We start from the raw sequence: 10,454 nt of genomic DNA, 5'->3' as shown, positions 1-10,454 counted from the left end.
TCAGTGTGTGTGTGTCTGTGTCTCAGTGTGTGTGTGTCTGTGTCTCAGTGTGTCTGTGTCTCAGTGTGTCTCAGTGTGTGTGTGTCTGTGTCTCAGTGTGTCTCAGTGTGTGTGTGTCTGTGTCTCAGTGTGTGTGTGTCTGTGTCTCAGTGTGTCTGTGTCTCAGTGTGTCTCAGTGTGTGTGTGTCTGTGTCTCAGTGTGTCTCAGTGTGTGTGTGTCTGTGTCTGTCTCAGTGTGTGTGTGTCTGTGTGTCTGTGTGTCTGTGTCTCAGTGTGTGTGTGTGTGTGTCTGTGTCTGTCTCAGTGTGTGTGTGTCCAACAAAAGCATTCCCAGCGATATATTCCAATTCCAACCCCAAACCCTGTAAGCATCCCCTACCCCTAACCCCCGACCCCTCAGTCGGGTCTCTGTCCGCACACAGCAGTTACACACTCTTGTTTTAAGTGATACAGTTTCATGTATAAAGTTTTCTTACTTGCTCATCTCAGCAGCTGCTGTTGATTCCTCGTCGCTGAAGTTGATAAATTTCTCCATCGAGCTGCTCCAGCGGTGCTGCAGTCTCTTTTCAGTTTCTTCTCGCATGTTTATTAGACCCGGGCTGGCCGGTTGGTTTTCCTCCACGTTATTATTCATAGACGCCTCGTGTGTTTACTCTAAAAAAAAAAAAAAAGAAAGAAAAAAAGAAAGAAAAAACAGGTTTAGTGTTTTTTTATTTTTTGTGTCCTATTATTATTATTATTATTATTATTATTATTATTATTAATATTTGACCCCCGGTTTCCTCCCCGTGTTGCACGCCCAGTCACTTTCCCCTCACAGCTCAGAACTGAAGCCTCTTGTTGGAGTGACTCTGACACAAGCATGCTGGAGGAGCCCCATAAAGGATAAAGTCTTCATGTTTTAACAGATCTGTGTTATCTAAGATAGATGAAGAGTAGGAAGTGTTCATAACGCTTTGTCCTCATTAGGTCAAGACGAGGCGTCTTAAACTGCTCTGTTCAAAAGTTAATTCCGGATGTGTTTGTTTTGATGCATTATATTAATTTATAGGACTGCATTTCTAACTGAAATAAACATGCTTCAGCTTTTCCGGATCGCCGTGTACTAAACCGACTCTTCAGAATTGAATTCTGGATTTGTGTTCGAGTGTCGGGAGAAATTTCAGAAAACGTCGGAACATTATGACTGAAAACGCTGACTTCTCAGACAGCGCGCACTGGAGAACAAACACATTGTAAGAAAGGATTAAACTTTACGTTTCGTTTACTCTGTCCCAAAATACAACACTGTGTACTGCCATGATAAATGTATTTATTTTATTTTATTTTTTAAAACGACACATGGTCCGAGAAGTTAAACAGAATATTAGCGATTAATCCCACAATCCATAAAAAAGTGTTTGAGTTACAAAATAGCGCTGCTGCACCCCGCATTAACCCTGTTGTTAAAAACCTGGATGTCGCTTCAGTTTTCAACTTTAATACACAATAAAAAATAAAATAAAATAAAATAAAATAGAAACCGGACTGAAAATGAAGGCTGAAATAAAACAGAGACAATCGCAGCTTCCCCGGGGCGTCTCTGTTCAAAAGCGAATTCTGAGTTTGTGTGTTAAACACACATACACATATATATACACACACACATATATATATGTGTGTGTGTGTGTGTTATTTAACCCGGTATTGTTTCGTGTTAAATTGTTTCCTCTGCTAAGAAATAAATAATGAGAAAGAAAAGACAAAGATGGAGGAGAAAAAGGCAAAGAGGGAGGAGAGAAAAGGCAAAGAGGGAGGAGAGAGAGAAAATGCATAAAGGGAGGAGAAGAGATGTTTGTGACTGTTGCTCTGTCTTTCCCCACCCTCTCGCTAAATAACCATTATTAACCTCAGGGACTAGAATCTGAAGGAATGTTTTAAATATCATGCATTGTCTTGATTTTACACAAAAAAGTCGCCATGTTATAATTATGAGACCGGAAAGGCTAAATTCTCAGAGAGCCGCATTTCAGAACAAAACAATAAGAAGAGATTTTTAACTTTAAACACGTCAGAGGTGCCGCACTTCAAAATAAAAACCGGGCGATGTTACCACGAGAAAAGACTAAATAAAATAACACACTAGACCAGGTCCAGGACGTTAAACACAATATGAATTATTAAACGCACAATCAGAATTATTAAACGCATAATCAGAATTATTAAACACATAATCAGAATTATTAAACACAATATGAATTATTAAACGCATAATCAGAATTATTAAACACATAATCAGAATTATTAAACACAATATGAATTATTAAACGCATAATCAGAATTATTAAACGCATAATCAGAATTATTAAACGCACAATCAGAATTATTAAACGCATAATCAGAATTATTAAACGCACAATCAGAATTATTAAACGCATAATCACAATTATTAAACACGATCTATAAGCTCAAGTGAACGCGTCCTAACACGCCACTCTGCTGTTAAATGCACGAGCTCGCCGCTACAGTTTTGAACTTTAAAAACCTTTTTTTTTTTTTTTTTTTTAATACAAAACCGGGATGTTTTTAACTGTTTCTGACCTGAAAATCACAGCTGAAATAAAACAGAGACGATCGCAGCTTTCCCGAGGTGTCTCCTATGAAACCTGCTCTGCGAAAAAGCGACTTCTGGAAGAAGAAATAAATAATAATTGACATTACAAAACAATATCAACATCTATTACTGTATCTAAGCCGGGACTGTTTCTCGAGTTTACTACAACTAGCAATCCAAACACTGCCATCGCAAAGCTGGCGAGCTTCTTACAAAACCGGGCTTACCGTGCAGCGCAGCGCGGGGGTCTGAGTGTCAGAATCGACTTAGCTGGATCATTCTAGGAACCGGGGGAGTGTTTGGGAGACTCCTCCGTCATCAGCGAAATTCCTTCCATTGGCCCGCGGCTCTGTAGAGCTCTGGTTCATTAAAAGGAAGTTGTTATTTTATTTTGACTTGGCTTGTTAAAGGCGCGTTCACAGCAGACGCGGCGCGCATGCGCCTTCACCGCAGGTTAACAGTGAACGCGGCCGGTCTGCTGTTACTAACAGTAAAAACAGTAACTAACATTAAATGCCAGCGGGAAGGGAAAACTGCTTTTATACTGAAGACACAAAGCTTAGTAAATTAATAATATATATATATATATAATGAGGAGCGAAGCATTATATATTTTTAAATTTATAAAACCTAATTTCCCCCCCCCCCCCCCCCCCCCCATCATAATCCCACCACAATTACCCCAAATATCAGGCAATTGTGTTTTTTAAAATGCAGATATTTTCTTTCTTTGTAAGTTGTGTCTGGTTTGAGTTGTGTCTATTTGCTTACGATTGTAAGTCGCCCTGGATAAGGGCGTCTGCTAAGAAATAAATAATAATAATAATAATAATAATAATAATAATAATAATAATAGGCACAGAGAGTTAACGGCATCATTATACATTGATATTATTATTGAGCATGATCGTACACACGCGATTATAAAATGCAGCTACCGCCATCGCATCACATCAACATCTGCGTTTTGCACTACTTTGACCTGCGCGCATGCGTCAGTATTTCGTTGCGGTTTGTCCGTGTGTGTGTGATGATTTATAAACTGTATTACCATTTAAACACGCGATTTCTATTACATCAGGGTGATTCCCGCACAGATATTTACTGTACAAATAAATTCAGTTTTAATTTTCTACGTGGATGATTCTAGCCCGTGTCTCTTTGTGCACATTTCAAACTGGCGGATCTTCCTTCCGTTTTGAGCTCCTGACTTTGGTATTAAAAGCACGGAGAGTTTTACTCCCTTTAGGGAGGAGATGTTTCTGTTTGCTCGTCCGCAAGCTTTGGTTAGCCGACGTGCACGCGCGCGCCCACATTCAATAGAAGAGTTGCCTGCAGTGACGTCACACCCCGGTCTAAAGGGTGTACAGTGTAACAATAAACCCTGGCGAGTCAGTCTGGAAACCCCGTGCTCTCATCTGCTGCTACACGGTAAGAGATTTTCTGTAACAGGCGAGTCAGTTTTGTCGTGTCAGTGTTTCAATTATTAGTTGTAAGAATTCGCTTTTTAACAGTTTAACAGCAGACGTCCCGTTAAAGCTGCGATTGTCTCATTTATATTTCAGCCTTCATTTTCAGCCCAGTGTCGTTTATGTTTGATTGGCGAGTCTGTGTTCGTGTATATAATGTTGTCCGGAGAGACGCGCGTCCCCGGGTTATTGCAAAGCTCTCGGGGGCGCGCTCGGAGCCTTCACTCGGAAGTGGAGCGCGCTGTGAGGTGGAGTCGAGTTCCGCCCCTTTCACGTGACCTGAGTGCGGTCGCTTGACGTGTCTAACAAGTCGGATTAAGCAGGTAGGTCCATTTGACTGGACCAGTGGTTCTCAAACTCTGTCACAGTGAGCCTCCCTGAGCTATGAAAAAAATAACTGAGCCTCCCCAGCTTACTAAAACAACACAACAAACTGAAAATCCTATATGTTGCAAAAAAATGAACAAAAACGTAGAAGGGATTTGATCAAGATAGAGCAGTATGAGTTTCAGAAGTATTCATTCAAAAACAGTACAAATGGAAGCAGCTAAAATCTTTCTTTTTGTCCTGTTAGCTTTCTTATCTTGGTGGGTTTTAAGGTAACTTTAAAATTGCTGCTTTTGTATTCTGTGTATAGTGTTATTTAAATCTCTTATTTACATGGTCTGATTGTGGCAGTCATACGTGTGTCATTCTTTACAAATGTATTGTGGTTTGTTCTTTTTCTGCTTTGTACTGTTAGTGCTGCACATTTTTGTTTGTTCTTTCAGACACAAGAATCATCCTGTTTGTGGATTTCGGTGTTTGTTTCTTTATCCTTTATTGGGACCCCTAGCATGCTTGTGTCAGAGTCACTCCAACAAGAGGCTTCAGTTCTGAGCTGTGAGGGGAAAGCGACTGGGCGTGCAACATGGGGAGGAAACCAGGGGTCTAATAATAATAATAATAATAATAATAATAGAATAAATGAAAAAAAAAAACCCCACTAAACTTGTTTTTCTTGTAAACTTTTTTTTAGAATAAATACACGAGGCGTCTATGAATAATAACGTGGAGGAAAACCAACCGGCCAGCCCGGGTCTAATAAACATGCGAGAAGAAACTGAAAAGAGACGGCAGCTCAGCGAGGGAAACTCGATAAACAAACTTCTCGACTTCAGAGCAAAGAGAATGCACGATGGACAGAGCTATCAACTTCAGAGCCGAGGAATCGACAGCAGCTGCTGAGACACACAAGTAAGAAAACTTTATACATGAAACTGGATCACTTTACAGTTTACAGGGTTGGGTTTGGGTCAGGTGAGACAATGCCCCCCCCCCCCCCCCCCCCCCCCCCTGTGAACAGAGCTGCCGAGACAGTTTGAAATGAGCCCCAATCACATTATTTATTTATTTATTTATTTATTTATTTATTCCGGGGGGGGGTGGGGGGTTCAGCTCAGTTGATCAATGAGGGAGTTTGAGCTCCACTCTGGTAGATGATCAATGAGGGAGTTTGAGCTCCACTCTGTAGATGATCAATGAGGGAGTTTGAGCTCCACTCTGGTAGATGATCAGTGAGGGAGTTTGAGCTCCACTCTGGTAGATGATCAGTGAGGGAGTTTGAGCTCCACTCTGGTAGATGATCAATGAGGGAGTTTGAGCTCCACTCTGTAGATGATCAATGAGGGAGTTTGAGCTCCACTCTGGTAGATGATCAATGAGGGAGTTTGAGCTCCACTCTGGTAGATGATCAATGAGGGAGTTTGAGCTCCACTCTGTAGATGATCAATGAGGGAGTTTGAGCTCCACTCTGGTAGATGATCAGTGAGGGAGTTTGAGCTCCACTCTGTAGTTGATCAGTGAGGGAGTTTGAGCTCCACTCTGTAGATGATCAATGAGGGAGTTTGAGCTCCACTCTGGTAGATGATCAATGAGGGAGTTTGAGCTCCACTCTGGTAGATGATCAATGAGGGAGTTTGAGCTCCACTCTGTAGATGATCAATGAGGGAATTTGAGCTTGAGGGAGATTAAACTTTCAATAAGAGATGAAATAAACACCGGGCAATAATAAAATAAAAACTAGCCATGGCCAGGATATTCCATAAAACGCAGAGGGAGGAGAGAGAGAAAACGCATAAAGGGAGGAGAGAGAGAAAAGCCAAGAGGGAGGAGAGAGAGAAAAGCCAAGAGGGAGGAGAAATGCATAAAGGGATGAGAGAAGAGATGTTTCTGACTCTTGCTCGGTCTTTCCCCACCCTCTCGCTAAATAACCATTATTAACCTCAGGGACGAGAATCTGAAGGAATGTTTTAAATATCATATATTGTCTTGATTTTACACAAAAAGTCGTCGCGTTATATTATGAGACTAGAAATGCTAAATTCTCAGAGAGCCGCATTTCAGAACAAAACAATAAGAAGAGATTTTTAACTTTAAACACGTCAGAGGTGCCGCACTTCAAAATAAAAACCGGGCGATACTACCACGAGAAAAGACTAAATAAAATAACACACTAGACCAGGTCCAGCACGTTAAACACAATATGAATTAAACGCATAATCAGAATTATTAAACACTATCTATAAGCTCAAGTGAACGCATCCTAACACGCCACTCTGCTGTTAAATGCACGAGCTCGCCGCTACAGTTTTGAACTTTAAAAAACTTTTTTTTTTTTTCTCCACTCTGGTAGATGATCAATGAGGGAGTTTGAGCTCCACTCTGGTAGATGATCAGTGAGGGAGTTTGAGCTCCACTCTGTAGATGATCAGTGAGGGAGTTTGAGCTCCACTCTGGTAGATGATCAATGAGGCAGTTTGAGCTCCACTCTGGTAGATGATCAGTGAGGGAGTTTGAGCTCCACTCTGGTAGATGATCAGTGAGGGAGTTTGAGCTCCACTCTGGTAGATGATCAATGAGGGAGTTTGAGCTCCACTCTGTAGATGATCAATGAGGGAGTTTGAGCTCCACTCTGGTAGATGATCAATGAGGGAGTTTGAGCTCCACTCTGGTAGATGATCAATGAGGGAGTTTGAGCTCCACTCTGTAGATCAATGAGGGAGTTTGAGCTCCACTCTGGTAGATGATCAATGAGGGAGTTTGAGCTCCACTCTGGTAGATGATCAGTGAGGGAGTTTGAGCTCCACTCTGTAGATGATCAATGAGGGAGTTTGAGCTCCACTCTGGTAGATGATCAGTGAGGGAGTTTGAGCTCCACTCTGGTAGATGATCAATGAGGGAGTTTGAGCTCCACTCTGGTAGATGATCAGTGAGGGAGTTTGAGCTCCACTCTGGTAGATGATCAGTGAGGGAGTTTGAGCTCCACTCTGGTAGATGATCAGTGAGGGAGTTTGAGCTCCACTCTGGTAGATGATCAGTGAGGGAGTTTGAGCTCCACTCTGGTAGATGATCAGTGAGGGAGTTTGAGCTCCACTCTGGTAGATGATCAATGAGGGAGTTTGAGCTCCACTCTGGTAGATGATCAGTGAGGGAGTTTGAGCTCCACTCTGTAGATGATCAGTGAGGGAGTTTGAGCTCCACTCTGTAGATGATCAATGAGGGAGTTTGAGCTCCACTCTGGTAGATGATCAATGAGGGAGTTTGAGCTCCACTCTGGTAGATGATCAGTGAGGGAGTTTGAGCTCCACTCTGGTAGATGATCAATGAGGGAGTTTGAGCTCCACTCTGTAGATGATCAATGAGGGAGTTTGAGCTCCACTCTGGTAGATGATCAGTGAGGGAGTTTGAGCTCCACTCTGGTAGATGATCAATGAGGGAGTTTGAGCTCCACTCTGTAGATGATCAATGAGGGAGTTTGAGCTCCACTCTGGTAGATGATCAATGAGGGAGTTTGAGCTCCACTCTGGTAGATGATCAATGAGGGAGTTTGAGCTCCACTCTGGTAGATGATCAGTGAGGGAGTTTGAGCTCCACTCTGGTAGATGATCAATGAGGGAGTTTGAGCTCCACTCTGTAGATGATCAATGAGGGAGTTTGAGCTCCACTCTGGTAGATGATCAATGAGGGAGTTTGAGCTCCACTCTGGTAGATGATCAATGAGGGAGTTTGAGCTCCACTCTGGTAGATGATCAGTGAGGGAGTTTGAGCTCCACTCTGGTAGATGATCAGTGAGGGAGTTTGAGCTCCACTCTGGTAGATGATCAATAAGGGAGTTTGAGCTCCACTCTGGTAGATGATCAATGAGGGAGTTTGAGCTCCACTCTGGTAGATGATCAGTGAGGGAGTTTGAGCTCCACTCTGGTAGATGATCAGATGATGGAAGCGAGGTACTGGAATATTTCATCGGGAACACACACTGATACACACGCACACACACAAACATACTGATACACACGCACACGTACACACACGCTGATACACACGCACACACACACACACGCTGATACACACGCACACGCACACACACACTGATACGCACGCATGCACACAAACACACATTATCCTAATTTGTTTTTATTCTCAGAGACTCTCCCAGGATGCCACAGTGCGTTTCTCTTCAGAGCTGCTTGTCGAGGATTCAGAGTCCGGAGCGACCTCACGGCGACCCTGCCTGACTTCCTGATCTCGACCCTTTGTAAATAGTGTAAATAAAGATACATTTTGTTGTAGACCCGATTATGTTGTTGCATAATGTATTTGATTTCTGTTTTTACATACAATCCACGGTTCACCGCGCAGCAGCGACCCCCTGTGGCTGCCAGGGCGCCTGCGGGTCTGCTTTGGAGCCATCAGATCTGCTTTGTCCTCCGGCATGATAGGTGGCCTCGCTGTGGATCCGCAGTGTGAAAAGTGACGGATTGGCAGGAACACGTTTCGGAGGACGCGTGTTCTGCATATGATGTAGAATATGTGACTGGAACCATCTAACACGAGTGTGTGTGCTTCTTAAGAGCGGAATGAATCATTTCTGGCGCCTCTTTACAAATTAAGCGCTGTGTAGCCTTATTATTATTATTATTATTATTATTATTATTATTATTATTATTATTATTATTATTATTATTATTATTATTATTATTATTGTTGTTGTTGTTGTTCTGTGTGTTTGTGTTCAGTGGCTACCTGTTGTGGAGAGAGATTTCTCTTTTTCCCAGTCGGTTCATCATTTGTAAACTCTGTAGTTCTCTTTCAGCAATCAGTGTGTGTGCGTGTGTGACACTACCTGCCTGACTTCCTGTCTCCAGTAAGTCCAGTGACCCCGTTCCTTATTGTAATAAGAAGGTGTTTGTGTTGTGTGTGTGAAACTAAACGTTACCACGAAGACTCTGCACAGAGCTGCGTGAATTCATCTGACAGGACGTGATATTGAAACGGTGGGATTGACGGCTGGAGCGAAATCCTGTTTCTTGTGAAATGGAAGCACTTTAAAATGAACGCGTTGAGATTCAGGGTGTTGAGTCTGTTAAAGTTCACATAAAAAACGTCTGCTAAGTGATTCTAATGAATCAATTCACGAGATCAAACTTTTTTATGGAATTGTTACATTTATTAAAATCTTTGAATATGCTGTCACTTTATACAGTACTGCTTCTTTTTGTATTTTCAAAATGCAATCGAAAATAAAACCCATTTTTATCAGATTTGTCAGAAGACTTTCTTTGTGTGTGTGGGGGTGGGTGTGTGGGTGTGTGGGTGTGGGGTGGGGGGGGTGTAATTCTCAGTATTCCTTCCACGTTGCTTTGTCACTAGTGCTGTTGCTCGCGTGTGCAAGACCTCCATTCATGATGAATGAACCCTCCTCACAATCCCCTGGGGGCGAGTGAGAGGGGATGAATTCATCATGGAAGCAGGTCTTACACACGCGAGCAGCAGCATTCCTTACTATCTCCCGAAACACACAGCCGGTATTTGTTTTAACATGTAGCCAGACTACATCAGTTCAGCGCGATAAAGCAAAGAACTAAATATGACATCACTGGGGACTCCGCATTGTCTCTGGCGCCCTCCCGTGGATTAGGAAGGTAAAACCGGCAGGGTCTGTTTTTCATCTCTGACCTGTCTGAGGTAAGCCATTTATCTCGTTTGAATATCATTTTCAATTCATGTTTTTTGTTAAAAAACACAGCAGTCTTATTTATTAATGTGATGTCTTGCAGAGTTGACCCGCTGTGTTAAATGGAGGAACACTTCCAGGTTAATTCACTCGTCTTCTTTGTTAAAGAGGTTTTATATCTAACATGTCAAATGTATGACTTGCATTCACAATGGTTTGATAATGACATGCCTGCTTATATACTAGTTAGCCTCTTTTGGCCAGAGCTGTGCTGTGTTTGTGAAAATTCAGTAGCTGGCGCTGTCTTCTAAGAAAAAACTAATACTTTATAATTCATTAACAATATGAAATGCTTGTGTGTTTTGTGAAGCAACAGGGCGTGATAATAAATCATTTA

The 10,454-nt window shown here is 42.2% G+C and overlaps 2 long non-coding RNA genes across 4 annotated transcripts in view; one reads left to right on the top strand and one right to left on the bottom strand.

The window, feature by feature from the left end:
* The window catches only part of LOC117970210 (uncharacterized), a 7,292-nt gene extending 4,250 nt beyond the window's left edge, over nt 1–3,042 (bottom strand). The window contains exons 1-3 of one of the 2 annotated variants that reach the window (XR_009323833.1): nt 2,821–3,042; nt 2,581–2,667; nt 477–654 (exon numbers count right to left, since the gene is read on the bottom strand). This is a non-coding gene — a long non-coding RNA (uncharacterized LOC117970210). The remainder of the gene's footprint in view (nt 1–476; nt 655–2,580; nt 2,668–2,820) is intronic. The other variant, XR_009323832.1, reaches the window with a different exon arrangement.
* A 578-nt stretch (nt 3,043–3,620) lies between these two features.
* On the top strand, nt 3,621–9,644 carry LOC117970207 (uncharacterized). 2 transcript variants are annotated; one of them, XR_009323831.1, is made up of 4 exons: nt 3,621–4,024; nt 4,159–4,990; nt 5,081–5,298; nt 8,528–9,644. It is a non-coding gene; the product is annotated as an uncharacterized LOC117970207 (long non-coding RNA). The 2 variants fall into 2 exon arrangements; XR_009323830.1 differs by lacking the exon at nt 3,621–4,024 and having other exon boundaries at nt 4,032–4,990.
* The last annotated feature ends 810 nt before the right edge of the window (nt 9,645–10,454 follow it).

The sequence above is a fragment of the Acipenser ruthenus genome, unplaced genomic scaffold, assembly GCF_902713425.1.
Source record: "Acipenser ruthenus unplaced genomic scaffold, fAciRut3.2 maternal haplotype, whole genome shotgun sequence".
In the NCBI taxonomy this organism is placed as follows: Eukaryota; Metazoa; Chordata; class Actinopteri; order Acipenseriformes; family Acipenseridae; genus Acipenser; species Acipenser ruthenus.
This window is presented reverse-complemented; position numbering and strand designations above follow the sequence as displayed.